Raw genomic sequence first — 27,550 nt, 5'->3', positions numbered from 1 at the left:
ATGAGGAGTGGGGAGCTGTTGCAGCACGGTTACGTTAACGTGGCCGTGATGTTCAGCAGAGCAGCATTTTGAACTCCGGCACATGAGATGTAAAACTCTGTCTAGTTGGGACTGTGGTGCTTCTGGCTAGTTGGCGGGGGGGAAAAAAAAAGCCATGATAGAGAAGAGAGAGCGAGCCGTTGGGATGGTGCTAGACGAGAGCTTAGCAGCAATGAGGAATTTGGGAATACGCCCGAGCTGGGGAATGCATGACGAGCTTGGATGTGTGCCTTCCAGCCAGGGGTAGCTGCGGTGTGGCGATGGCATGGACCAGGACCACCCTGCATGTTGGGAGCTAATTGTCACCTCCGCTTCTTGCTCAGCTTCAGGGTTAGCAAGCTCTTCCTCGTTCAAGAGCAGACTTTTGGGTGCATCCTGGGCAGTGGACCGCGTACTGCGAAGATACAGGAGGAGCCCTGTTTGCTATCTTACCCTTGAAGTTAGCAAATGTTAATTCACTGCTTAGTGGAGGATGCTGAACCCTGGGCTGTGATGTGCCAGGTCCGGGGTGCCGTTGCCGTGGTCGGTGGCCTTGCCTGCTAAGCAGCGCGGGCAGGATTAGAGCAGATGTGGGTTTCTGTTTGCCTCTTTAAATTTCTGTGTCAACTCCCCAATGTCTGTTATTCAGAAAATAAATCTTGCTTGATACTTTCAACCCAGAAAAGTGGCTATATATCCAGCAGCCAGGAAATCGAATAAGTCTTGATCTATTCTTAATTTCTTGTTTCCTGTGGTTTTTTTTTTTTGTTTGTGTTACCAGCCCTAATATTTACATACTTTTGAATGAGCTTTTCTTTTTTTGGAAGATACTGCTTTGTGCATGTGCCTTGCAGAACAGGTTCTTCCATTTTTTTTTTCTCTAATAACCAAACAACTTACTTTCTCAAAGCAGTAAGTGGGGGGAAGATTACAAGAAACACCAAAGGGAGATATCTAAGAATAGAATTGTTTTTTGCTGATGATATGCTAAGACTCATTCCAAACTTGAGTCTACCCTTCCAAATGCCTTCGGGCTCTTTGAGAGCTTTGTAAAACTTCTTGTATATCAAATTACATGCTAGTGGGTGCTTTATCTGAATAGCAGATGCATTTACGGTTGGCATTTTAAATGCAAAGGTGGCTTCTATGAAAATGCTCATAAGAACAAAGTTGTACTTCCCACTAAAACCCCAAAGAGTTAGCAGGGCAAGTCAGTAGGCTCCACAATGTTCATGTTTAAAAGTAGTGCTGGTGAATGTTGTCCAGCTAATGCATCTCTGGAAACTCTGATGTAGTGTTTTTCTGTGAAGGAAGAAAGATTTCACTGTTATGTTCTCTGCCTTTCTTCTGGGTGCGGGGAAGTGATGGAGCGGATGTTCTTCTGGAGGTCTGTCCCTTGGTACATCAGCTGGCCTTCTTTTCCATGGATTTTTGGTTTCCCCTAATGATCCTTTTGGATCTAATTTGAAATTGCCATTTTTTTTTTTAAATAATGTGGTCTCAAAGAAGTTGTGATAAGCCTTTTTTTGCAGGTGTTACTGTTCTATGTTGATTTTCCAACTGATCTTCGAACATATATTTCTTTTAAGAAGTAAGGCAGAACTTTAGGACTTTTTATTTTTCTTTTAAATCTGTTTTCCCTGCCATGAAATAAAACCGATTTGCATGTTGATGAATAGTGGCTAGGAATCCTGTCTGGTTCTGTAACAGGATCCATAAATAGCATTAGTGTCTGGTTTACTTCGGGAAGGAAGGTGTCCCGTTGTGGCGGTGGTGGAGCCCTGCACCCACTCGCAGTAAAGTTTCCCTTTCTGGGCAATGTTCACTGGCACGACACTTTAAAAGAAACACGATACAGAGTGTATAGCTTAAGTATTTGAAGTCCAGAACCCCTTTAAAAGCTCAAGCAAGTACTGACTTCAATAGAAATGGGTTATATTGACCTTTGTTTTTCTCTGTGCCTCTGCTGTGGGCTCAGAAGGGACTTTGTGGATCATAAAGCTGGTGTGAAAAAATGCTTTCCCCATCACCCTTCCTGTCTCTTGCTGCAGGGAGCACCTCGGGACAGACGGAGCGCGTTGTCGCATGTGGTCTGTGTATAACGCTCCGGTGTGTTCGGGTGGATGGCACAGCGCTTGGAGTAGCTGTTCTGGTTGCCAGACTGGATCTGGCAGCTAATTCTCAAACCTGTTGGGTTTCAGGATTGAGGTTTGGACAAATGCCTCTGAAATGCACCCTCCCAATCGCTTGTAAGGATATTTTTTGAGCCAGGAGCGCCAGGTTTGGTCTTGGGAGCATTTGGTTTGTGGCACAGTTGCTAAAGGAGAAATTGTCCTCTGTGCTAGACTTAAAATCAATTTATTCTGGAAAACTAAAGGAGAAGGTTCAGGTGGTCCAGGGACCGCACAGTTAATCATCCCTCATGCTCCAGAAGTAAGTGTATGCACACTTCTCTGGAAAAAATGGCAATGGCAGGTAATTACCTTGAGGCCATCCTGTGAGCAGACGAGGCTCAGGATGCTGGTGTCCTGTTTGGATGACAGCGGGGAAAAATGAAACAAGGCAAAGTTTCAGAATTGGAATAAAAAAAAAACTTTTCAGTTTTGCCCCCGTAATGAAGGCGGTTGTGAAATGCTCCCCCGCTGCGCTGTATTTTCCTTCTTTAAACTCGTTGTGGCATGGTTATTACTAGATGTTGTGAAATGTAAATAACGCCAAGGTAGTGAACTCGGCATTCCTGGCTCCTTGGCAGTGTTCGTGAATGGAAACATCTGTCCGAGTCCTCTCCAGTTCACTTCTCTTGCACAGCTGCCCGCTTTAAGCACGGCTTGCTGCGGGGCCATACGTGCTGCCGAGTCCTGGAAACCCTCTCCTTAACTTTTGCATATGCACACAAAATGGAGGAAAATCTAGAGGCTAAAATGTGTAAGTAATTTTTTTCACTTTGTGAGGATTTTAGTGCAAGCTGTTAAAACATCTGGTGTTCTTGTGCCAGCCTGTGGCTGCAAGACCTGATGCAGGGTAGACCCGATCCCGTGCCCTTGGCAGAGTCTGGCTCTTCTCCTGGTCCGTGCATCTTGCTTGGATTTCCCTCTCAAATCACAACCCCTCGCTTGGCAAATGCATAATTATTCCCTGTCTGTCCTATTCAGATTATACAAATAGGCTCAGGCAGGGTGTAGCCTTCACTTGAAAGGATGTGTTGGTTTGCAGGCTTGGAGATGGGTGATATGAGTTGAACTGCTTTTGCATGAAACTCACCTCTTCGGAGTGGGAGAGAAGGGAACAACATGAAACTGCAGCAGCAAGTGCAGAAAGGACGGTGGGAAACCACCCTGATAATTCACTCGGTGGTTTTTTTTAAGCTTGGGAGATCTCAGTAGCTTTTTACTAAGTGGGCATTTAAGAAAACGCAAATGATGCAGAAAATACATAACGAACATCTCACGATTGGGAGAGATAGTAACCTGGGCTTCAGAGCTTTAGGTTGGCTACAGGATGTAAATACTGCTTGTGCTGACATGGGTGAGAGTTGTGTATTGGCAGCACTGATAATATTGACTCTAAAGGTGACTTTAGAAGCTTTAGACAGTCTTAAAATAGTATTCATTTAAACTAAAGAAATTGTTACGAATTTTGTCATGTAATGGAACTCGGAATTGAGATCTCTTTACAGGGTATGTTCATTTTTACTTTTCTTCTTGCAATTTTGATCATTAATTGGGAAAAGTGGAGGGGGGAGGGAATGGAATGCTTTTGTTCCTTTTTAGAGGCAGAAATATCAACCATTTTTCTCTCTTCTCCCAGAGAAATGTCAGTTTTTAAACAAATCAAAAATCTTTCACGTATATAGCATCAGTTTAATGTGAGACTGCATGGCCAGGTTTTGATGGGTTGGGAATATATTAGGTGAATTAATACAACTGGATGCGATGCATTTATGAAAATGCTTTTGCATGTTTTTAGAGCTTTCAGTGATTTTTCTTCGGCTGTCAATACTTGGAAAGTTATTTCTGTAAGGGAAACCTTAAATGTACTAGCCAGGGAATAATTCTGCATGCAATATATCCAGTTCTGGGAAATAGTGGGTTATTCTTAAAATAAATTACATGCTCAGAGTTAACTTAGATTAAATTACATTGAAGACAGGCTAATAAGGTTTTATTCTGCTTACGAATTTGACTTAAAGCCTGCATTGGAGCCTGAAGTTGAATTTGAGCTGCTAATTCAGTTGAACTGTAAAATGCCTCCCTGTCTTCATTAGAGTAAGCTAATGCAGAGTTTTAACTGAATTAATTTTTTTCTCTTCTGCATTTGACAGATTTATGAAGAATTGTTCTGATGATTTTGTTTTCCCCTCTGAGTCATTCCAAAAGCTAATACAAAGAATCATTGCGTTATGGGGAGGGAGGAGGGGGGGTTGCTTCTGCTCTCTCTCTAGTGTCTCTTCAGGATTTCCAGCCCTGTAAATAATTGCTCAAGGCAAAGGTACACTAATATTATTTGAACAGGAAGTCTACAAATAGCTGTGGTATTTTGCCATAATTACATTTGCAGTGATGCAGGTGTTTAGTCTTACCCATAGTCAGGAAAATCAGTCCTTCAGACAGATTTGTAAGAACATGCGGATGAGGAGGTGGGTGCAGGTTTGAAGGGAAGTACAGCAGCAGAGTTGAATTTAAGGGTTTTAAAAAAAATGCTTCAGGAGGCGTGTTGCTGATGGCACTGCTGCTATGGCTGGGCTTTGTAACAGCAAAACAAAACTATCTGAACCCTCACTTCTTCGGAAATGTCAAGGTATCTTACTTTAGCTTTTTTTTTTTGATGGCTTATGGTGGTCTTGGATTGATGTGCTGCTGGGTCTGCTCAGGGAAGGCTCCTGCTGTTGTCCCAGGGCTTGGAGGTATTTGTTAATGTGGTAGTTTTGGCTCATGCTTCTCCCCCCGAAACTTCTCCTTAGCTCGTGTGATGCAAAACCCTTTTCTTGGTTGCGTTGGTGAGCAGAACAGCTATGTGCTCACCCTTGAGCAGCTGGTTAGGTGACACCCCACGTCTCCTCCAGACAGTGAGAGTGTTAAAACACTTCATTAATACTTAACTGGAGTGCTCTCAATAAGATGGCTGAAGGAAATGAAGTACTGTCATTAAAGTAATGCTGTCAGAAATGCCTGAAACCAGCTATATTGGGAGACTGACTCATCCTGCCCTTGCTCTGGGTGCATGGCTGGATGCAGTGGGAGGGTATCCTGGTTTTTTCTCACAACTTTATAACCTTGTGTCACCAGCCCATGAGTTTATTTGGGAACATACTGATGCAGGAGAGGGGACGATATGCAAATGGGCATGTTTCTGTGGGTGATGCTCATAGCTGAAATGGTCTTGGAGTAGTTATTTTGAGATGGAATCTTGGCTCACATTCATTGAGGTGAACTACCAAGAGCAGCCTATGATGTGGAAGAAAAAGGGACTGGGAGAAAGGAAGCAGGTGGTGAGCGGATGCGTGTACCAGAGAAGTGGAGCACCACTCGTGTTACCTCTTCAAAGTGCCCTGCTTTTCCTCCCTCCAGAGATGGTCACTACTCCAAGTGGGCTCTGAGGTTTGGGGGGGGAAATTGGTATGTATGCAAGGAGCAAATATGCAGAAAATTGCTGTGCTGTGCTTAAACTTTGTATGAAAGTTTATAGCTCAGATGCATGGTGATGTCTTCAGTTGGGTTTGGCTCCAACGCTTTGGGGGGGGGTTAGCAAAAATAGTTGTGTGCCAGCCCATGTGGGCTGGTACAAATAAATGTAAAAGATTGTCCCAGTCTTGCGTAGTACTGGTCTTGAGCACTTTTGTCAACCTTGGATGTCCTGGACAAAATTGCCCTTTCTTAGCATAAAAAGCAGTACTTTGAATATTTATACTAATATACCTTTCCAGAGAACAGCACCATTTCTGTCTAAATATCCTAAGTGCCCAGTTAATCCGGCAGGATTGTGAACCAGTGCATGATACTGTGCCTGTGTGCATTTACAGCTGTAATTATGAATGACCTGTGCTATGAGACAGAGCGATAGCTTCAATACTGCTGTTTTGTTATAAATACAATGTCCTCTGTGCTATTGTTTAAAGACTCCTTTGGAAGCCTGATTTAATAGTGGAGCTGAGTGAATAATTCAAAAACTTTTTATCAAGTACTTGTTTAAATTCTTAAATGAGCTCACCATAACCTTTTTATGCACCCCTCCTGCATGTGTCATACAAATATTAAAATAATTGAGTTTTACTAGCGCAAATGTTTCTGTGAAGCAAATTTTTAGAGCTTGATGTATGACTGTTTATGGAAAGGCGAATGGTAAAGTCTCACACGCCAGTATCTATGCCAGAAACTTTTGCTTGCTTACTTAGGGAGAGGGTGGGGGACGGGACCCTCGGCTTCATTTGAGTAATCCAAACTAAGCTCGTTTGTCAGATTGACTCGTATGCAGCTAAATACATATGTTCAGTTTTTAAGAGGAGTTTCAGTCGTCTCTCTCTTCCAGGGCCTTCTACAAACAGTAGCAGTACTTATTTTAAAATATTTGCTTTTTTTTCAGATAAGTACTATTTCTGACTTTTTCCTTTTCTCCCCCCTTTACACGAGATGAAGCAGCACATTCAAAACGCATCTGCTTAACATCGCTGAGTAGCTGAACACAGGGATGCAGACTGGAGAAAATCCAGTCATCTTCCAGGACTTACCTTGGCTTGAAGTCCAGTTCAAGCTGGAGGGGAGTCTTGCAGATGGGTAATTTGGGTGGATTTAGCGTGGCTACTCACATGTATTAACGTTTGCAGACTTGCTGGTGAAAGCTTGTTAGTGTAATTTACTTTTGAGTACTGATGGTCTTTGCAGGGCTTTTATGTGCCCTTTAACCAGGATGCCTAGAGAATCAGCATTCACTCGTCTTTTGCTTCTGAAGAGAAGTGGAAAACTTAAAAATTGAAAGCCGGCTCAAGAAGCAGGGGTGAGGATTAGGTAAGCAGCTGGGCAATGCTGTATTCTCAGTGGAGAATTGTTGCTTAATTGGTTACAAGAATTTAGTAGAGGCTTTTTATTCTGCTTGAGCACAAACCTTCTCCTGTGCATGCTCTGGCAACCCTCTAACCTTTCTGGAGCGCTAAGCATGTGCTGCAGCTTCCCTCGGAGGATGAGATGGAAAACCTGTACTCCTTCAGCGTGTCACAAGTTTGCAGAGTGTGAATTGCATCTGCGGGGTTTGCTCTCTGAAATTTGGATTTCTTCACCAACTTTCATCTCTCTGCTCTGCTGAAACCTTTTTTAACAGTCTAAGCACAGTTACCACAGACCTGCCCAGGAACGTGCTGAACTACAGCCACTGGTAAGCATCTGTGCCTCATGGCCCTTGCAATGTATGCAGAAATCTGGAATTGCAGGCTTGTGTGGCGAAGCAGATTCTTGGAGTGACAAAGAAACTGCTATTGAAATCTTCCATTGCCTTCAGTCACAACTATTCCAAGTGTAACAGTACGGAGGCTAGAAACTAGGCATAGCCAGGCCTGTGAAAGAGGGGAAAAAACTTAACATGGTCTTTAAAAGTAGGAACTTTGGGGTTTTAGGGGTTATTAAAAAAGCAAAACAAAACAAAAACCAAACCCCAGCATCATCATAACAACCAACTTTGAATTTGAAGAAGACAGGCAGTGAAATGTAAGAGCTAAGTAAACCTGTTTCTTTTTTTTTTTGGCTTCCTTGAAACTGTCACCTGTGTGAAGTCCTATTTTAACTGAACAAAATTAGTTGCATCCAGCTCTGTAATAGCGGGCATTGGCCTGTTGTTGTGGTTTTCTTGTAGTCTGTCAACTTGGAGGGGAAGACTGTTCACACTTATTCTGACTCCCTCACATCAGCTGTAGCATCTCGTGCAGTTGGGTCTTTATCAAGCTGAAGAGAGTTGACCAAGGAACGTCTAGTCCATGCCTCTTCATATCCTTGCAATGCAGAGAACATCGATGGTTCATCAGCTGAAACTTGCCAGCGCGGGTTCCTCAGACTTGAAAAGAAATGGGAAGGTTTGGGTGCAATTTCTTCCCTTGTCTTTAATTAAATATTGGTGCAACAAGAGTTGTTTTGTGACAAGAAAAACCCAACAATCTTACAAAAGATGCAGAACAAGCAGGCTGTGTCTTGTTGTCCCATTACGACATTCCCACTGTAGGAAACACCCTTTGCGCTTTGATAAACTTGTCCTTTATTAATGGTGCTAAACTGCAAATTAACATGAACAATTGCTTTTCTGCATTGTAGATCTATAACAGTGTGTCGCCTCTGCAGATAATGTGTTGCAAAGCATGTGTGAAAGATAGGTGAGCAATATTACCCTTATTTACTATGTGGGGAATCTGAGTCTTGGCAGCTTTTTCTGAAATGCCCACTGAGTATGAGCACTTGCCAAGTAAGCCGCTGTAGTTTACGACTGAAGTTGGTGATTGCAACAGGCAAGATCTCAACTGCAATGCAAAGTGGGGAGAGTGAGTGCCAGCTGAGCTTTGCCTTAAAAGAGATGTGTCTGAAGAGATACAGAATAGAAAGTGACTGTTGTCTCCTGGTTCCCTAATTTTCTGCTTGATAGCTGAGGAGAAATTATGTGACCACTGAGCAAACTGGAGGGTTGTGCAGTTTGTGCTGAAGTTTTGTATAGAGTTAATAACCTGAAGGAGAAACCGGATCAAAATGAGCTCTGGATTTTGTTGAGGCTTTTTGGTTGCGTATTGGTGTTCTGCAAAGCAAGAGATGATTTGTCAGCCTTTGGCAGCCTTGTCCCGATATACTTTATATAGATCTTTGATACTTCACCCTCCAGGGGCAACCTGTGGACTGTCTCTGTTGGGTCTTTATGCCATTCTACGTTTGGTTATTCCGTTTTTCTGTCCAGTAGAGATTTGCACTACATTCCTGTCTGATTCAAACTGATGCTGGTTCAAAAATGCATCACCTTGTATTTTAAGTCTTCCTGTCCATATGATAGTGTGTTGAAAAGCATTTTATTATTTGTGCTTGTATTGATTTCATTTAGCATTGTGAGAGGGGAAAACAGTGACTTGATGTGTATTTGGACTGGATGGAATAATGAAGTATAGCTGAGATTTTTCTTTCTTTTAAAGCTGCATACGATTTTCTTCTGTGGGTGTTTTGATTCTTGTTTATTTTCCTAGTTCGTTTGGAGAAGAATAGTCTGAGAGAGGGGAAGGAAGAGGCAGGGTTTACCCCTGCAACCATCATTGTTAGCCCTAACTTTTGGTAGAGCTTTGCTGCTTTGGCTTGACCCTCTTAAACTTGAGTAATGTGTTTTTGTTTGTATTTCCATCTTGTTACATTTTAAAACTATTTTAACTATACCAGATCATTTGAACATTAACAGGGGGAATGTTTTTCAGAGCCCTGATGGCAGATGAAAAGCTGCCTGGAAACTCTAAGTACTATACCAGGCTCTCAGTGGTGGGGTTTTGCATGGTTTGCTCTAAGAATCTGCAAAGCAACTGTTCAAAATTGCTGACACATGTTAAGTAATGTGGAAATCACCATCCTACTCAACTGAAGTCTGAGTGCTCATGTTGGCAACAAGAATAGGATCTGACCCTGAAAATTATACATGAACTGGCTTAAGCTGGAGAGCATTTCTGGGCCTCATCTTCCTCTGGCTAGTTTATCCTTTGGGTCTTGGGTATTGTGGTGTGTTGGCTTTAGGCTTTTTTCTTCTCGGTTTTTATTCAGTCTCAAAAAATGTTCCATTCTGCCTCATCTGTGTATTTTTAAATTATTCAACCATGTGGTTGTATATGGTGGTACTGACATGAGAGTAAAATCTCAATTCCGTAGTTGAATATCAGGAGAGGTAATGCCTAGTTCTAACAGTAATGCTATTGGTATAATGCTTACTAATAAGAAATCCATCATCTTCCACCTCACTCCTCCAAACCTCAACTTTGGAGCAGCTGTAATCAGCCCGTACAACTTCCCTTCCTCCTCTCGTGAATAAATCCAACTACCTTATCTTCTGTATCAGAAAGTCTTCCCTGGTTTTAACAGCCTCTCGAGGAGCGTATGAAAGGGGCTTTCACTGGCTAACAGGAAGCGAAATGAATAGAGGAACTTTTGATAATGCCCTGTCTGTCTGAGCAGAGGATCAGCCCAACTAAATTGTACCAGATCAGTGAATGATAGTGCTTCAGCCGGGGCCAGAATTGTAAGTTTTTAATCTTGGAACAGTCAATGACTACTTCCTTTTAAACAGTGATAACTCCCTCTTTGATTTGGAGGCTTGCTATCATCCTTATTCAGTTAGTTTGGGTATTTTGGGGTGGGTTTTTTTTTTGTTGTGTGTGTTGTTTGGTTTTGGTCCTGTCCTGTCCCCACCCCCGGCATTCATGAGTCTTAACAAGCCTTGAGTGCTTTTTTTGGTAGCGCAGATTTTGGTAAGATCTATTGTGGCCACATGCCATTTCTGCCAGTAACTTGCAGTGTGCTTTGGATTTTTATGTCCATAATGAAGTCTTGTATATAACAGCTTTCTTGATATCAATCCATGCTGTGCTGCCTTGCAGTTTTTTTGCAATTAGCCCTGGGGTGATTAGGATTTTTCTTTTTTATAAGCAATGCTTTTGGTTCCTGCCACCTTCAGCCTTACTGAGGTGGGTGTCGACTCCTCACTTCCCACCCCATATTTTGGTCCAGACTTTCTGATAATCCAGCTCTATGGGAGTGACAAACAACTGAAAATCGAAATGGGGCAGTTTAGCTAATTGCCTTAGGCCTGACTTGTCTGCTGGATAACTGCTAGTTTGTTGAAGTCCAATGTGATTGACATTTGAGGAATTGCACTGGCATAATACTGGCAACAGCAGTGGAAAATCTGCCCTTTTGTTTCTGATATGTTTGCCTGAGGAGCACCTTTTTTGTTACAAATAGCTATCTGAAATGCAACTGATGGAGTGAATATACTTCTTTTTAAAATCACTGACTTTTCAGGTTCCCAAGAAGAAAAGTGAGTGAGAGAATTTTCCTACTTGCTAATAATTTGACTTTTTGTGTGTTTTTTTCCAGGCCTTTTTTTCTTGGATTTTAGTACTGGAAAACTCCCTAATGACAACTTTGCTTAGGTAAGTGAAGCAAGATTTTTGTTGGGTGCCTGGTTTTTTTTTTTTTGTTGTTGTTTAGAATCACTTCCCCTATCTTAACTTCTTCTGCATGTTGTGTTGTAACTGTGAGCTGCCAGCCAGCTGTGCTGCGTGTGCTGTGGTTAAGGCTACAAAGATGTAGTAAACAAGAGTCAGGGTACTGCCTGTAGTACGACATAAGGACCTAATTTATTAATTTAATCAAATGAAGTGGACGTGGTGCTGAATAATGAAATACAGCTTTCATCTGCATATTACTGCATAATCTCACCAATTTTTTTCAAGATGTGCTTGGCATATTTTTTTTCTGGAAAGTAAACTTGTTTTGTTGCTATCACTTAATGTCATTTAATTAGGAAAATGAAGCCGTAATATTTTCTGCTTCTGTAGATGCAGTTGCTCTTCCTCCATCCCTTTCTCTTCCCTCTTCCTCTCGACAGCTTTAGGCAGGAGTTTCTGACATGGAGGACAAATCATAAGAAGCTTGAGAGTGGGTTTTTTTAGCTCAAAAGATGGGAGAAGCCAAACAAACTTAACACCCCTCCTTCCATTTTCTGAACCCCATCTATACCTCTAAAATGCCAATTTCAAGCTCATCGATGATAAACAGCGTTTCTCAGCGTCGATTGCAAGGACGTGGTCTTGTCTACTTCTAAATCCCTTTGCAAACCCAGTTCCCGTGCTGCTACATAGCACAGGGACGTTCTCATGAGCCCCAGTCCAGCCCAGCGGTGGCTTGGGTGATGGGTGGAAGAGCTAAGTGTGCTGCTGTACCAAAATGTACTGTATTTTCCTTTCTCTGTGATGGAGAGAAGATTTGATTGATCTCTGATGCAAGGCAACAAGTTCACCCCCAGATACGCAGCTAATTTGATGTATTAGGTATTAGTTGGAGTTGCTTGTAATCCTGGATGAGGCCAAGCAGTGACTGCAGTAGTCACATGAGAATATACTATCGTAGCGTCTATGCTGACAAAGATAAAAGTGCTGCTCTTTGCAAAGTGTCTGTGAAAGGGTTTTCTTTTCTCTCTCTGTCTTCTGCTGCTGGGTCTGTAGCAGCACCCACCCTCTCTCCCTTTTGATCTCTCTCCAGTGGATGGTCAGTGTGGAAGCCTCTGGCCTCCATCACTTGAGATGATGAACCTCAGTGAAATAAAATTGATCTAGCCTTAAAACAGAAGTCTTCTCTAGTCTGCTTTTCCCTGGCATTTGTCTCTCTTCAGGGAGGTCTCCAGGAAAGTGAATAAGTCTTTAGTCTGAAAACCTCATTTTAGCAAAATAAAAAACTCCAGAGATGCTCTTGGGTTCCCATTAGTTTTCCTTTTAGGTAGCTTGTCTGAGTTTATCTGCCACTACTTTGTCAAGGTACTGAACTCAATGTATCTTGTGTAGCATGGCTTTTTTCTTTTCCAGAAACGCACATGAATTGGCTGGTGGCCTCCAAGCTGTGGGTGTCCCACCTAAGCTGGGCTTCCTAGTCCTGATAGATGGTCTGCCTGGTGGTTTGCTAACCCACAAGCAGGAGTGGACTGTAAGACAAGGCTGAAGCTGGACGTGCTGGCATCTGTTGCATTCTACTAATTCAGAGAAAAGACTTAGCAGAGCCACCTATGGTACATGTCTGAGATAGCTTGTTGCTTGGGATCCAGCAACGTGTTGCTCATGAGACATGCTTGCCTGTCGCACCATGCTTGTGGTTCCCCCACATCTTCCTCAACTGCTGCGTAGCTTAAGGAGTGACTAATTTGCAGCCTGAGGCTCTATTTATTGGTGCTGCTGCTTGTTCAGAGAGTGGAGAGGACTTTGCAAACCAGGGAGGTATTTAAGCAGCAGTTTTAAATCCTTTTAACTTTGTATATTAGACACATCTATGAATACATGCAGACCTAGCTAATAAATAACCCAGGGAATGGTAGTTAAGAGGAAAGGACGTAATTAATTCTGTCGTGTACTGTGCTTTAAAGTTGGATCCAGAGCACTAATGCATTATGCTGGAAAGGTAAACACTGTCATTATTCAACAATGAAACGCGTACAAGGCTGACACTGTTTTCCTCCTTTTGATTTAATAATTTTTTTTTTGCAACAGCTTGAATATCTTAGATGGTCTTTGTTTGGTATGGTGGAAGCCTGATGGAGCCCTACCCTTTCCGAAGGGTTGTTACTCCTTTATTTGAATTGAGTTCTGTATTAACACTGCTTTGCTGACACAGAATGTGTGCTGTTCGAGAAGGCTCTTACTGTGTTTGCTGCGATCGGGGTGCTCGCCTGTAATTCCTGCAATATAGCTTGGAGGGAGGGTATTTCTGTTTCATCAGGTGATCCCTTTTCAACTCCCCACACTGCAGTGTTGACCCAGGTCAAATGCACATGCCACAAAAGAAAAAAAAAATCCTTTTTGTGGAGAAGCTGTTAAAAAGCCAATATGAGTTTCTGTTAATTTGCATCTCTTGTTTTGCTTCCCCCTATACCAGAGTGGAGGTCTGACTATAGCAGATACAGCTCTACATGGTCCTTCAAGCTTAGCATTTTTTCCAGGGTGTCTTTTGTTTTGTTTTCTTGGTGGTTTGGGGTTTTTTTTTTTTTAGTGGGGAGAAGAATATGGGCGAACCTTTGGTTTCCATCCTAAAACTTTTAAAGGTGCTGAGAGAATGATGGTGTCTTTGCTAAAAGGTATAGTGATCATGGTAAAAAGTTATGTAAAGCAAGGTAGTTAACTTTTTGGCTTGTAATAACTGGTAAAAGGGAAAATTGCTAGAGTGATGGCAGTTTGAAGTGGGCCCCCCCCCCATTACTTGTAACACAGCCTCTCCCTATTCCATCACGCTTCTCACCTTAGCAAATTTCTTCTTGTGTAGATAAACACACACAGAAAAACAAGCAAAGACTTCATAAGCCTATTCCTGTCTTGTCCATGCTCCAGACAACTCAGCCTGAATATCAGAAGCTCACACACATCTTCATTTTTGCAAACTCAAGTATCTAGAGCAGGTTGGAGTTGTGCGACCACTCAGTGCCTCTTCCTGTGGAGTCTTCTAAAAAGTTTTGCAGCTCTGGCTCTTCCAGCAGAAGTCTTGGGCAAAAAACACTCATGGAGACACTAGTGGAATGCTGATGCAGCTCAGCAGCCACCTCCTAAAATAAGTGGTGGAAGGATGCCTGTTTCTCTTTGCAATATTTTCTTTGGAAGACTAGCATCTCCTCAGCATGTCCTTGGCTCTCTGTCTTCCTAGCAAACTATAGCACTGAATACTCCTTCTACTGTTCCCAGCTCAATCAGTTGAAAAGTTTCTGGTTAAGAACATGGTAAACAATATTTCTGTGCTCCTTCAGGGTCTGCTGCTTCTGCTTGCAGAAAGCTTGAAAAACTCCCAGGAACTCAGGGAGGAAGGGAGTCCTTTCTTGGTACGGATCCAAAAGAAGTTGCATGTTGTCAACTTGCACAAGCTCTTTCTTCAAAGTATGATCTTTTTGTTTAAGGGGGAGGGATCTGGTAGAAAATTGTTAGCCCTTGGTGGGTGGCATGAAGCACGTTGACTGGAAGGGCTATTGTTCTGTCATTAATGTGCTGTTTATTTTGCAGCCAGTGATCTTTTTATTTTGCTGAGGCAGATGGAGGGATTCCCAGTTCCACAAGCATAACCCTGGGAGAGATTAGTTGGGTTTAGGTTTCACCACTTGGATGATGAGGTTATCCTGAGACAGAGATGCATCCCTGTGTATGGAAATGGTCTTGGCCCAGATCTTGTCTAGTGATGTAAAGCCTGAGAAAGGACGAGGAGGTCAACTTCAGCTTTTTAAGGAATGCAATGTATGTTCATTCTGTAGCATGTGTGGACTGCTGCTTTTTTTTATTTCAAAAATGGTAAAAAAATTAGTTACAAGCTCATGTGTTATTTTTTTTAGAAAATACTCTAATTAGAGCTACAGTTAGCTCTAAAGTAGAGCCTGCTTTACAGCTACATAAATATTTATCGGTGGTACTGAAGCGCTAATGATAAAGAATCCTAAGTGATTTTTTCATAGCTACAAAGCAAAGAACATTTCTCCCTGTCTCTGCCTCTTAGGACTTTTCCTTCCCTTTACCTGTCTCCCTTCTACCAAGTTAAGCAACATCATCAGTCTACAGACATCAGGATTTTTTTTTATCAATAGCAGTCTTAAGTAATTACTCTGCAGTTCTCCTAATGCTTGTTACAGGACTGAGCTCTTCTGCTCGTGTCAGTTAATGGTCTGACATTTTTGATGTTGTTTAGAAAACTGAAGCTCTGAAACAAGCTAAAATGAACAAGAGCTTGTTTCCTGTTCGCTCACATGGGCACTTACTCACTTCCCCATCTGCTTTGACTTTGAAGATTGCTGAGGTTCTTCCTCTGTCTGACCCACTTGGCATAAGCTAGAGAAGATTATCTTTCTTCAATAGCCAAGTTTATAGGGCTTTACCTTATTTGTAAATAATCCTTGGAGTTTTGAGTGCTGCCTTTCTCCTTCTTTCCCCTTCAGAACTGACTTGCTCTCGTCCATGTACAAACTGGGGAAATGCTTTTTAAGTCTATAGGCAGAGGGGAGAGTTGATGCAGTCACTATGCGAGAGGGCATGTAAAGTGTGCTGAGGAGATTTCACAAAGTATTCGTGATTTTAAGTATTTCTCTCATGCAATTTCTCTTTGTGGTCCTAGTGCAGAAGAATGTCAGCTGTAGAGGACAGCTTTGCTCTGCTAGTCCTTGTACAAGCACAGTTCCAGAGTACAAAATCAGTATGAGACAAAATACAGGACCTGGATACCCAGAAACACCTTTATAGAAACATGTAATTTTTTTATGGACTCAAAAGAGGAGGAAAAAGGTGATGCTCTGTCTTTGCTGTCACGCTCGAGTGCTTGCACCAGTAACTGGTTCGCATGTGGGAGTGGTTGTTTTAAGGCAGCATTAAAACTCACTTTCAGATTTACTGAACACAATTTTCTTTTATTCTGAGGTGGCAAGTTGCAGTATCGATGTGTTTGGGCTCTTGGGTTACAACTGTGGTATCTGTGCAATGTGAACCGTTTTGGGTCTCTGCACACTGGAGGCGGCCTCTTCTTTTCCCATACAGGTGCATGCTGTGCCATAAGAGGTTGTATTGGGTAGCGATCAATAGTACAAACAGATACAAGGTTTTATAGAATAGACAGTTAATTCCTTCAATATGCTTTAATCTTAGATAATCTTTAATTTTGAAACATAAAAATCCCAAAACCTTCCTGCAAATTTTGGTACATCCCAGTTAGGCGAGTCTAACAGAAACCAACTTTCATCTAAGCGCTGGGCTTTCTACAGTTACTAAACCTTTGACTTCTGTGTGTTTGTAGATACCAATGAATAATAAGAGTAACAGAATAAATATCTTTGTTTTGGCCTTTCCTTAATAACAGAACAGTGGGACAGCCAACACAAATAATGTATGAAAGGCTTGAGGTCATCGTCTTGCTGTCTTTAAACTCTTATTTCAATATTTCTCATTGCCCAGAGTGAGCTCAAGCGGCTGTTAGTCCTTTGCTTTTGCCCTGAATGAACCAAGGTGGGACTGTACATCTGCTTTTTCCTAGAAGCTTCACATTAACCAGGAGCACATGTATGTCTGGGATTTGGCTGGTTTTTTTCTTCCTTAATTCTCCCACATCTTCTAGCCGTTTTATTGCTGCCAAAGCACAAGGTGATTTTTAGGGCTTTTGCTTTTTTCCTGTTTTCCTGGGCCTGGTGGGCATGTGACATTCTTGGTGGACTCTGAGGTTCTGCAGATCAGCTTCTCTTGACTTGAACTTTCAGGCCTTGTGATCTGCACGTGGTCCTCCTGGCCTCTTGGTACCAAGAGATAGCAGCCCTTCACGGAAGGATAGGCTGTCATTTTGTCCTGCTTTGAACGTGTGGGATTCTAAGTATTTCCTATTAGATGTACTAGTAGTACAAACAAACAGTTTTGTTTAATATAAGCTCTTTATCCAGATAGGATTGGGGACATATTATAAAGCAATGACTTGTAAATTTAAAACTAATATTTGTCATTATTTATATAAACATAAATCAGGATGGTATACAAAGCACACAAAAGCTCCCAGCCAAGCGACCTGAAAGATAGACCTATTTGGACATAGGCTGTGTACTTTTTGCCATTTCCATATTAAATTGAAACCATTGCAAACCTAATCAATACTTTTTAAAATTTGTGTCAGTGATGGAATGGATATATACAGCAGTGGACGCAGATTTTAGTTTTAGAGTTACAGAATACACATAGGAGGCATGTGGGATGAGTGTTAAGGATGTTAAGATACTTTGATGAGTGTTAAGATACTTTGAAGGTCTTCTGGTGCAGCATCTTTGCCACTGTAGTTGGCTTGATACAGAGGATGCCAAATCGAAGCCTTTAAACTGGAAAGGGGAAAGTACTGGGTAGCATGTTGTAAAAAGTCTTGTAGACTGTGGGAGTAGATGAGTAATCCCAAAAACATAATGCTAGAGAGAAGTTTGCATGCCAGGCTGTTAAACTTCATGTGTTAATGAGAAAGGAAGAAGCCCCTCAATTTTTATGAAGTTTTCCAACTCAGTTGAAGCTCCATCGCATTAGATGCAACAACGAAGCAATCAAGCACTTGTCTGGGTGCCAGCAGCCTTGTACTTCCAAACTAATTGTATTTTTATGAATCAGTGTTAACTTTTTGAAAAGTAAAGCCTAGGACTTGGAAAAAGCAGATGCTGATGGGGAGGGATGAGAAAGAGAATATAGTGCTCTTGGTAATAAGCTGACCTCGCTCTCTGATTTTGTTTCCCAAGTAGTTCTTATTTTTCATATGTAAAATTTTACTTTTGAGGAACTTCATTCTAGGGGTGGAGGAGTACGTAATGCTTTCAAGGCCTGAGTTCAGCTCACAATTCAAGACTGAATTCAGTATCTTCATAGGCTGAGGGTATGTGAGCTTTTAGTTCATCAGGCTTCTCAAAAAATTACAAATTTGTGTGAGGGAATGGGGGGGAAGCCCTTGCGCCTAAGTGGTGGTAAAATTTAAAACTCATATGGGTATGACTCTGATCAACAGCCATTTCAATGTTCCCATAAAAAGCTTATGACTTGGCAGGGTTTCAAGGACTGGGAAAAAAAGTGCTCTGTATACAACATGTTTTATTAATGTTGAAGGAATAACTTTGCTGTATTTCAGTGTCTGCCACTGCATAGAATAAGTTCAGTTTGGCTCTTGTAGACTTTGGCTTCTCCCCTGAATAAAACAAGGTGTAATTTCACATCTGCTTTTTCCTAGTAGTCTTGTATTAATCAAGAGTATACATATTTCCAAGTTTTGGCTAGGTTTCCTCCTTTTCCTTCCTTAATTCTCCTGTGTTGCAGAGTAAATTCACAATTCTTGACCCTCAGCCGATACTGTGAAGTGTATTAGTGTAAACCTTGATGTTAAGCATCACATCCCACTTACTTGGTATGACGACTTTTTCCCTCCTTTTAAGTTATACCTAAAGGTGAACTTGAAATTAGGCAGCTGAGCAACTCGGCAAATGTGGTTGAACTAATAAAAGCCATTTAAAAAAAAAATTAAAGAGAAATCAGTGTTGTGAAACATGCACTTCGAGATGAAATTGCTGAAAATGCTTTGCGAAGCCCAAATGCTAGGGAAGGCAGATGATACAATTCAAGCACAAAATCACAATTTACAACCACGTACCGGTGGTACTTCGGTAAGATTACCTCTGCGTTGGGCTTGGCTGGCGATCAAGGAATGCCTTAGGGAGATGGCTGAAGTGGGATCGCTTGTGGTGTGCAAGGCGTCGGGTCACACACTGAAACAGGAGTCTGAATTCAAATACTGAACACTGGCCTCTTTTAGCAAGCACTGTGCAGCCTGGCTGTAGGACACAGCCTGGGCTCTTTGAGACAGGAGAAGTGTGGGTATGTGACTTGTTACAAGTAGCTTTTGCTCCCTGAGTTATCATACAGTTAAATATTGAGATAGCTGTATCTCTGTCTGTATGCTTCTGATTTGTGGATACTATTGTTTAATTAATATTTATGAAGCACTTGGAGCACTTTAAAAGTGCTGTAGCATAGTAAAATATTGCATTTGCGTGTGCACACTGTTGAAGGAGGAGACTTCCAGCTCCTGCTGCGCAAGCACTCGGCTGAATCACGCAGGTTTTCCCTGACCCGTTCTCTCCTGTTTGCTCACTCCTCCCATTTGACCCAAGCCTTCAATTCTTTCCTGGTCCTCCTTCCTGCCACCAGTTTGTCAGTCTGGCCCTCGAAGATCAAGCAGTTCTGTTCTCTCCTGCAAGTGTTCAAGGTCAGGGTGGGTTGGGTTTTGAGCAACCTGATCTAGTAGTGATAGATGTCCCCCACATAGTAGGGGGACTGGACTAGGTGGTCTTTAAAGGTTCCTTCTAACCCAAACCATTCTATAATTCTATTATCTCCTCTGTAGAAACCCCTTTGAACCTAATAGGGGTTCTTATCTCACCTTGCCCTGTTCCAGGGGTACCCATGGACATCTTGACCCTCTTGCCCACACCTGTGAGGTGGCATTGGTTTCTGGCAGCAAACAAAGCATTTCTTCCACCAGTTCCTCCCTTGTCTCTCCCACAGGCCCTGCACAAAGGTCTGGCACTTGTCCTTTAGGGAAACCATTTTGACTTTTGATTTGCTTCCTTGGAGAGGAGTTGCATGATCCTTAGCTGCCCTTCTCTCCATAGTGGGTATGGGGACCCTTGGAGCTGGGGGAGAGTCCAAGGGCACGGCCAGACCTGGACTGAGGTTGGGGATGGATGTGCGTGTGGATGAAGGCTACAAGCCAAAAGTGTTTTGGTGCTGCCTGTGGCAGGGACAGAATGAGAAGGTGCTTTCCCAGGAGAGATTGGGGGAAGGCTCATTTGGAGCTGTTGTGGCTATTGTGGCCAGATGTGGTGCTCCCTCTGCAGAAGTTATCCTGTAATGGCAACTGCTGCCTTTGTGAGGCACTCGCATTGCCTTTATCTGACCTATAAATGTTTTGAAACTTTTCTGGTATTCATCGGTACTAGACAGCTGAAAACCAGCCATGTGAGCATGATTTGATTAGTTATTTGAAGAAATTCCCACTTCTCAGATCAGAGTAGGCTGGACTTCTAAAGAGGCTTAGTGTATTTTCTGCAGATGAAAACAGAACTTTAGCACTGGACTGTCTAACAAGAGATGCAGAAACAACTGTTTCACAAAAAGCTGAAATCCCTTTGTTTGTAACGAAACTGAAGCTCCCTGGAACTTGCCAGTGCCACAGGTAACACCAGCATTTATGGCTGGCATCCTCTGACAAAAGAAAAGCTCGTGTAGCTTGGTCTGCTTCCCCTCGCTGAGCCAAGGCTTTAATTCAAGCGTGGATAAAGCAAGGAATTTGATCAGGCTCCTAACGTCGGTCACACTTTGAACGAAGTAAAATGGAGTAGAGCCAAGTTACAGAACATCAGATTTCACAAGAAAAACCTTAAGTCTTTGGCAGGTTCATGAAAATACCTGTGAATAGTCTCTGTCACGTTGATATGTACTCTGGTTCAGGTCCTTGCTGTTACCCTTGGGCGTTGAGCTTGCTGTGTAGATGATACAGAAGAATGTAATTTTTTTTTGTGTGGTCCTGTCAGCTGATTCCCTCAGTATCTGTTAATCTTGGATATTTATGGATTCAGATAAGGTATGTGTTGAGTTGTACTTAATCCTAAGTTAGGTCTATACTCAATCTAGCAAAGGAGGAAAAATTTTGTTATGCTAGAATACTTTTGAGGCGGGTTATGTGGGTTTTCTGAAAATAAAAATGAGGGGAAGGGAAAGGAGAATGGATTGTTAAGTGGTTTCAGGCACTATTAATGTTTGCCTGCTGCAGCACTACCTTGTATTTCACATCATTTCTCAGGGGTGGGAGAGGAAGGAAAGGAAGGAGGAAGTTGGTCGTACAATTTTAGCTAAACTATGCTAGTGTTTGTTAAACTGGTGTGTGTTACAAAGCTAAGTTTGTGGGGTTTTTTATGCTGAGTTGTATCCAGCATCCCTAGGAAACTTGGAGTCTCTTGGAAGATCTAGACTTGAATTGCCATTGTCTTCATGGGGTGAGATGGAGCTGAATGTGCAGCAGCAGGACCTGGACAATTGGCATTTTTTGCTAATTTAAAGTATTCCTGACACTGCTGTGAGGTGCATGAATGTTGTCAGTACATAAAATTTTGTTCTGGGTGCCTTTAGCGCTTGTTGCTGTGCTCTTTCCCATCCTCTTTTCAGCCAGTTGTTACAACCTTTTTTCTTTCTTTTTTCCCAGTAGTTTGTTTGGCAAGGAATGACATTCCGCAAATAAACCAAACATCAGGTAATCTAAAACTCAGAGCAGACCTTGCTGTGTGTGGAGCTTTAGGTGGTGAGATGACCTCCATGAGGAGGTCACCCCGTGATCTCCTGTGCTGTGCCCCAGCCCACGAGTTGTATGTCCACCATTCACCTTAGCTGGCTGGAGCGGAACCTTTGCTGTTTATGCCCATTTAAGAAGTTAATCTTTGTGAAAGGCGCTGAGCTGCTTGGTGTGGTTGCCTCAGCTACGGGAGTGTAAACCAGTAACGCTGGGGGAAATGGAGGGATAAACGTTTGCTGCTCTTCATTTGCATGGGGAATTATAAGAACCTGGGATACCTTTAGTGACTTGGAACAATTTTTACTTGAATATTGGCTTGGTCATGACCTCTGTGTATTTACATAATTAAATGGTGTATTCAAGCCATTGCAATGCAGTAAGAAAAATATTCTAAGATTGCAGTGCCTTTATACCAGCTGACCTTGGTCTGACTAACAAACCAATTTTGCTTAATCTGTTTTTTTAATTAAACATCGTGTACTTAAAGGAATAAGCTACTGGCATTTAATCAAGGTAGCTACGAATCCTACTTGTTGCTCTAGGTACTGCACAGGTTGATATTTATTTTAAATTAAATGCATAAAAGCAAAGGAAAAAAGGGATTAATGTAAGAACTATAGAGCTCGCTTGTTGGTATTGTTGTGATGTGACGGCATCTATAGTTTCTCCTAAACTTATGTTCCTATTGCACCGTGGGGTAGTTGAAGTGCCACTGACTTGAGGGCTCTGGAGTGACATTTATCAATGTGGCATCCTGAGACAAAACTGATTTACGCTGTAACCTGTCCTTGCCAGTGAAATCATGGGCGTGTTTAGCCTTCCATCCAGCTGGTGTATTTATAGAGCTGAAGTGGACTTTTGTGGAGGGGGAGGAGGAGTCTGGTGATGGCAGGATCTCCTTCCCTTGCAGGAGCACTGCCATGCTCTGCAGCTTCTGCTGCTTGCTGTCTCTCCCAGCTTCTTCATGAGCCCTGGGGAAAGGGGCAAACAAGGTGTTCGGCATCTTGAGGCTGGGGAGTGTGTTGGGAGGTTGCTGGTGTTGCTCAATGATTCTTCCATTTTAATGTGCAGTGTTGGGGCTATTTGAGCAACTTTGGAAATCAGGTCCTATAAAGAGAATAAGGAAGGTATGTGCAAATGAGACCCCTTGTGCGTAGTCCCTCTTTCATGTGATAATTGATGCCAAGTGAGAAGTCCTTTTGCAGACACACAGATGGGGTGTAGGTTTTTTAGGGACAAATAGTGATGCAGAATGATGTTTGACATTTATGGATAATACTGGAAAAGTTGATGTTCTTTCTGTCTTGCTGTTAGCCTTTATGCTTAGCCTCTGTGCTGCCATGACCTTCTAAGATGTGTGGTCTTTATGTTACTAAAAACACGCAGCTTGTCCAGGCAAGAACATGGCCTTGATGCACAATTGCTACCTAGAGCCCTAGGCCTGAAAGAAATATTAGTGTTGGAGATGGTGGTAAGGAGTAATCTTCCAGGTATCTCTCTGTATTTAGTCCTTTTAAGGTTTTAGCTATACTCTTGGACTATAATTTTTTTAATTGCAAGGGACATAAATCTTGTTGTTACACTACAAGGGAATGCAAAAAAAAAAAACACAAACCAAACCTCAAACCTTCTTTCAATTCACAGTACATTCCTCGTAATGAAAAGAAAAAAGTGCCTGACAGTGATGCTGAAAAGCATACACCTTTTGAAGCTGTGTGGAGATGAATATTCTTATGAGCCAGGAGCAAGCTGCAGCAGGGATTATGTGAGAGCTTTGTGTGGGAGGAATTTAATTCACCCATGGTTTACATAATATAAAAGAGAAGACCCCCTCTCTCCTTGACTTATGGGAGTAGCCCCACTAAAGTCAGAACTGCTATTCACATGAAGGAGGATGTGCAGATTGCAGTCTAATTTAGATGTATTTATTTGTGTAAAACTGGCTCGGTAACACAGATAATGCACGATTTATTATGTCTGTTAAGCTTTCAGATTTCCATCCAGTTTAGGAAGAATTCACTGGACTTTATCACTGTGGAAAATGAGCCTGCCATTTCCTGAAGAGTAATAAAGGGCACTAGCAAAGATTGTAATGCCTTTCAAGACCTAGCAGTGTTTTCTGCATAGTGCTTGTGGGCTGCCTAGCACAGAGTGCCCAAAAGGCCAGTTTTAGGTACCTCGGTGTTATAATATGTAACCAACCAAAACACGGCTGGTTGAGCATTGCCAGCAGTTCTTGACTTCGTCTGTGACTTGGAACGCACAGGAGTAACAAAACCTCATTATGCAAATGCTGGAGGGTGGTGGAATCGAAAGGAGAACTCAGGAGTTTGTGCTCTTGAGACCTCCCATTGGACCTGTCAGACCGGAGGATCCAACAGCAGCCTTCATACCTTTCCCTCACCGTACTTTTAGGAGGGTGGTAAGTTGGAGGTGGGGAACCTCTTCACACAAAGCAAAAGCGGGCAGCTCTTACTGGAGGTTGAACAGAGTTGGGTCCTCAAACTGAGCAAAAGTTACAAGATGGCAACTTAATGAACCCTATGGTTTTTTGAGATACAATGCTTAAGCTGCTGTGATTGTGTCTGTCTTGGGATACACCTGTATTTCTTTGCTGTGTTTGAACAATCTCTTCAAATTCTTTGAACGTATTGAGCACCCTTTTCAATCCTACTACGCATGACCATTGTCTGAACATCAACAGCCCAATGCTCCATCGTTTCCATTTAAGCTGTGAAGCATCTGGCGACATTTGTTTCAGAGAGTTTCCTCTTGTTGCTCATGTTCCCCTCCTTGCTCTGTGAAGGCATGGGGTTATATTTAGTGTTCTTTCCTCCTGCCGCTGCAGTTCAGAAAGGGCTGGAAAATTCTCCATCAAAAATCAGTGAGGATTTTCTAGCTGCCTTTAGGGTACTTCCCTTCCAGTCCTCGCTTCTGCCTCACATTGCCTTGTAATAGCAATGCTTCCCCAGAAACATGGTGTACCTGAGAGGTAGGACGCATGCTTGCTGTGGTAGTTAATCATCGTGGATGCCGATGAGGAGTAAGTTTGTGTGTCGAACAGCAATGATCAAAGCTAGTTTTTAACAGGAGTGAAGCTGGGTGTGAGAGCTAGGTTGCTGGTGGGACCCTTTCAAATGGGAAGAAACACAAGCTGCTAGCTTTCCAGCTTTATATTATGGGGAATAAAGGACATAAAGGATCTCTTTTGCGAGGTGGGTTAGATACTAATGCAGCAGCTAGACCAAGTAGAGCAAGCACTCTTTTGGTAGCTGCGTGAACAGCATTGTGCAATGCTGCCTGGGTATACCTAGAGTGTTCATCCCTCTCATGCTCTATCCACCCGGTACAAAACATCTGAGGAGGAGGGAAACTAAGGTGGACTCATGCTGTTTATTGCCACTGAAGGGTAATTCTTGGTGCCTTGTTTTCCCTCTACTACTGCTCTCATCCGTCCCGCTTCTGCTGAGCTGGCTCGGTGCAGGGCTGCTGCTTGCAGGCAGACAACATGATGTAGTGTGGGAACAGCTTCTTGCTGACAGTGTCCCTGAGCTGGTGATAAAGAGAAGGCCTGAGACATTCTTCTGCAGGCCACAGTCCAGATTGGTCTCACGCTCCCTTCTGTCTCATGTTTATTATACCCGCTCCAATCAGTGTAGGAAAGGGGTGCGTTTGGATTGTTTTCATTTAAAAAAAAACAAACACCCCAAACCAAACAAAAAACAGGTTGAAACACTTGATCAGTCCTGAAAGCCTGAAAGTTAAGAGTAACAAATGTATTAGAATAGAATTTTTAATCAGAGAAATGACGTATCTGAGGCACAAATTGTTGCATTGTAAACTTCATTTGCAGTACAACAGGCAGATGCAGGATGTTTTACTGCAGGACAGCGTTGCAGGAGAGCTCAGTGTTGTGCATCTAGGATGACAGTATCCCGGGCTGATAGTGAGAAATTCTACAAAAAGAACTAAAACCACCAGAACAACAAAAAATACATCACCCCAAGGCTTCTAGAAAAGCATAGCTGAGAGGCATGTCTCAGCATGTGTTATGTTGTGTGGCTCAGATGCTCTCTGGTCAGTGGTAGACTTTCCATTCTATGTAAAGTGGCCGTGAGCAGTTGGAGGCCAAGTTACCTGACTGAAGGGACTTTTCCTTTCTTGTAGCTTCAAAATGACTTCTGTTTTCGTCATTTATATGCATCAGGACCATCCAGTAAAGACACACATGCTTACAATAAAAAGACGACTGAATCTGCATTCTTCTCTGTTGCTTTTATGTGGGCCTTTTGGCTCATGACTCATGGGCTCTTGTAGAGGCTTCTGAGCCAAAAATGCAGCTGCATTTTTGTGTCACATGCTGCCTTGCCAGGTCCAGTAATAGCAACTGTTGGACAAGAGGAGAGAATAATACAACCTGCCTTACCGCAAGTGTGTGTGGAATCATACTCGTGGGAAGTTAAAGATGACTTTCACAGTGAGTAAACATTTTTATAAATGCCCTCCCATCTCCTCATGCCTATGCATATGCTGCTTGTTAACACCCTGGATGCTTGGAAATAGTACTAATAATGAAGGATGTCTCTGTGGTTTTGTGATGGAAGACCTATTACCAGTGACTGAATTGTGAGATCTTCCTGGAAGAGTAAGATCCAGCAGTAGGGGGAGAGGGTTTGAATCACAGCTGGAAAGCATTGAGAAGTGCATTGTTTTGGCAAATACATTCAGCTGAGGGAAGAAATGCAAAGCAGAGACCCTGCTGGATCCTCGAAGTGGACCTTGTTCCCTGTGTAATACAGATGTTTCCCAGAACAGTTCGCCAGCACGTTTTGCACAGCTTCAGTCCCCAAAATGGTACTCTTGTCTGTGTCTTTCGTCTAAGATTTTAGTTTTACACTGCGCCATGAGAAGATTTGTCCTGTTGAAAAAGAACATAAAGAAGAAATGGAGCAGTCTTTTGAACTGTATTTTAAAGTGTTGGGTTGGTAGTTTGGCCCTCCTTTACCATCACAGGGCTTCTCCAGAAAGTTTTGATCAGTTGCATGTGATCAGAAGACAGGCTGTAGGCTTTCGGCATGTGCATTTTTTCCAGTTAAGCAGTTATGTCCTATGTTGGATCCCTCCCATAGTATATTAAGAATAAAAGATGCTCTTAGTTCTTCCTAAATTTGTAACAGCATTTGATATGTAGCCCATGTTCCCCCCCTTATGTAATATATATGCTTTCTTAAAGTACAAATTTTGAAGTGCTCTTTAGTGCGTATCTCTATGAGCTTATGAAACTTCTCTTTAATCCATTACCAAAACATGACAAATAAACTGTGCCTGTAAACAGTATATGCTATTGGTGATGAAAAACAAGTCTTGGAGGCCTTTGTTTTAAAGATTCCCTTCTGTTTTAATTAGCAAAAATGTCAGCTTGCCAGCATTTCAGTAATGCCTCTTTTTTTCCCCACTGCAGCTTGTAATCTTTCTCCATGGGAAAGATAAGTATCATTCGTATTATTTTTCTTTGTGCAAGATAGTGGAATGTGAGATTTGTCCTGATGCTGCAGCCCCTTGTGATGGAGGTGTTGGTCATAGGAGGTTACCATGGAGACGGGGAAGGAGCACAGCTGGACCACCAGCCAAACAGCACTGCATACTCTTGTACTGCTCCTTTAGGAGCCTCGCTGGAAATAAGAAAACAGATGTGCTTGTAATGGGACTTTGGGTGACGAACAAGACCGTAAGAATCTCTCTTTTGTAAATCTTTTCATTATGCTGCAGGATTTCCACCCTTGAGTGCTTTAGGACTTGAATAGTGTAGGTGGACTTACACTGATATCCAAATGTGACGCTGCCACAGCTGCTCAAAGTCTCCATTTTAAATTTTCTGTTAAGTTCTAATCTGTACCTGTCATGTGGCTGAGTGTGTCTTTCATTGCTCGACAGGTGTCTGTTCTGTGATGATACATAAAAAG

The 27,550-nt window shown here is 42.4% G+C and overlaps 1 protein-coding gene across 5 annotated transcripts in view; it reads left to right on the top strand.

Moving 5' to 3' along the window:
* AKAP13 (A-kinase anchoring protein 13) overlaps window positions 1-27,550 on the top strand; it is a 217,853-nt gene that overhangs the window by 9,899 nt on the left and 180,404 nt on the right. For all 5 annotated transcript variants that reach the window (XM_075100605.1, XM_075100604.1, XM_075100603.1 and 2 more), the window contains exon 2: window positions 11,106-11,161. The gene's annotated coding sequence lies outside the window, so the exon portion shown is untranslated. The remainder of the gene's footprint in view (window positions 1-11,105; window positions 11,162-27,550) is intronic.

Source organism: Phalacrocorax aristotelis, chromosome 7 (assembly GCF_949628215.1).
Source record: "Phalacrocorax aristotelis chromosome 7, bGulAri2.1, whole genome shotgun sequence".
Classification (NCBI taxonomy): domain Eukaryota; kingdom Metazoa; phylum Chordata; class Aves; order Suliformes; family Phalacrocoracidae; genus Phalacrocorax; species Phalacrocorax aristotelis.
Note: the sequence above shows the minus strand (reverse complement) of the source record. Positions and strands in the feature narration are given on the sequence as shown.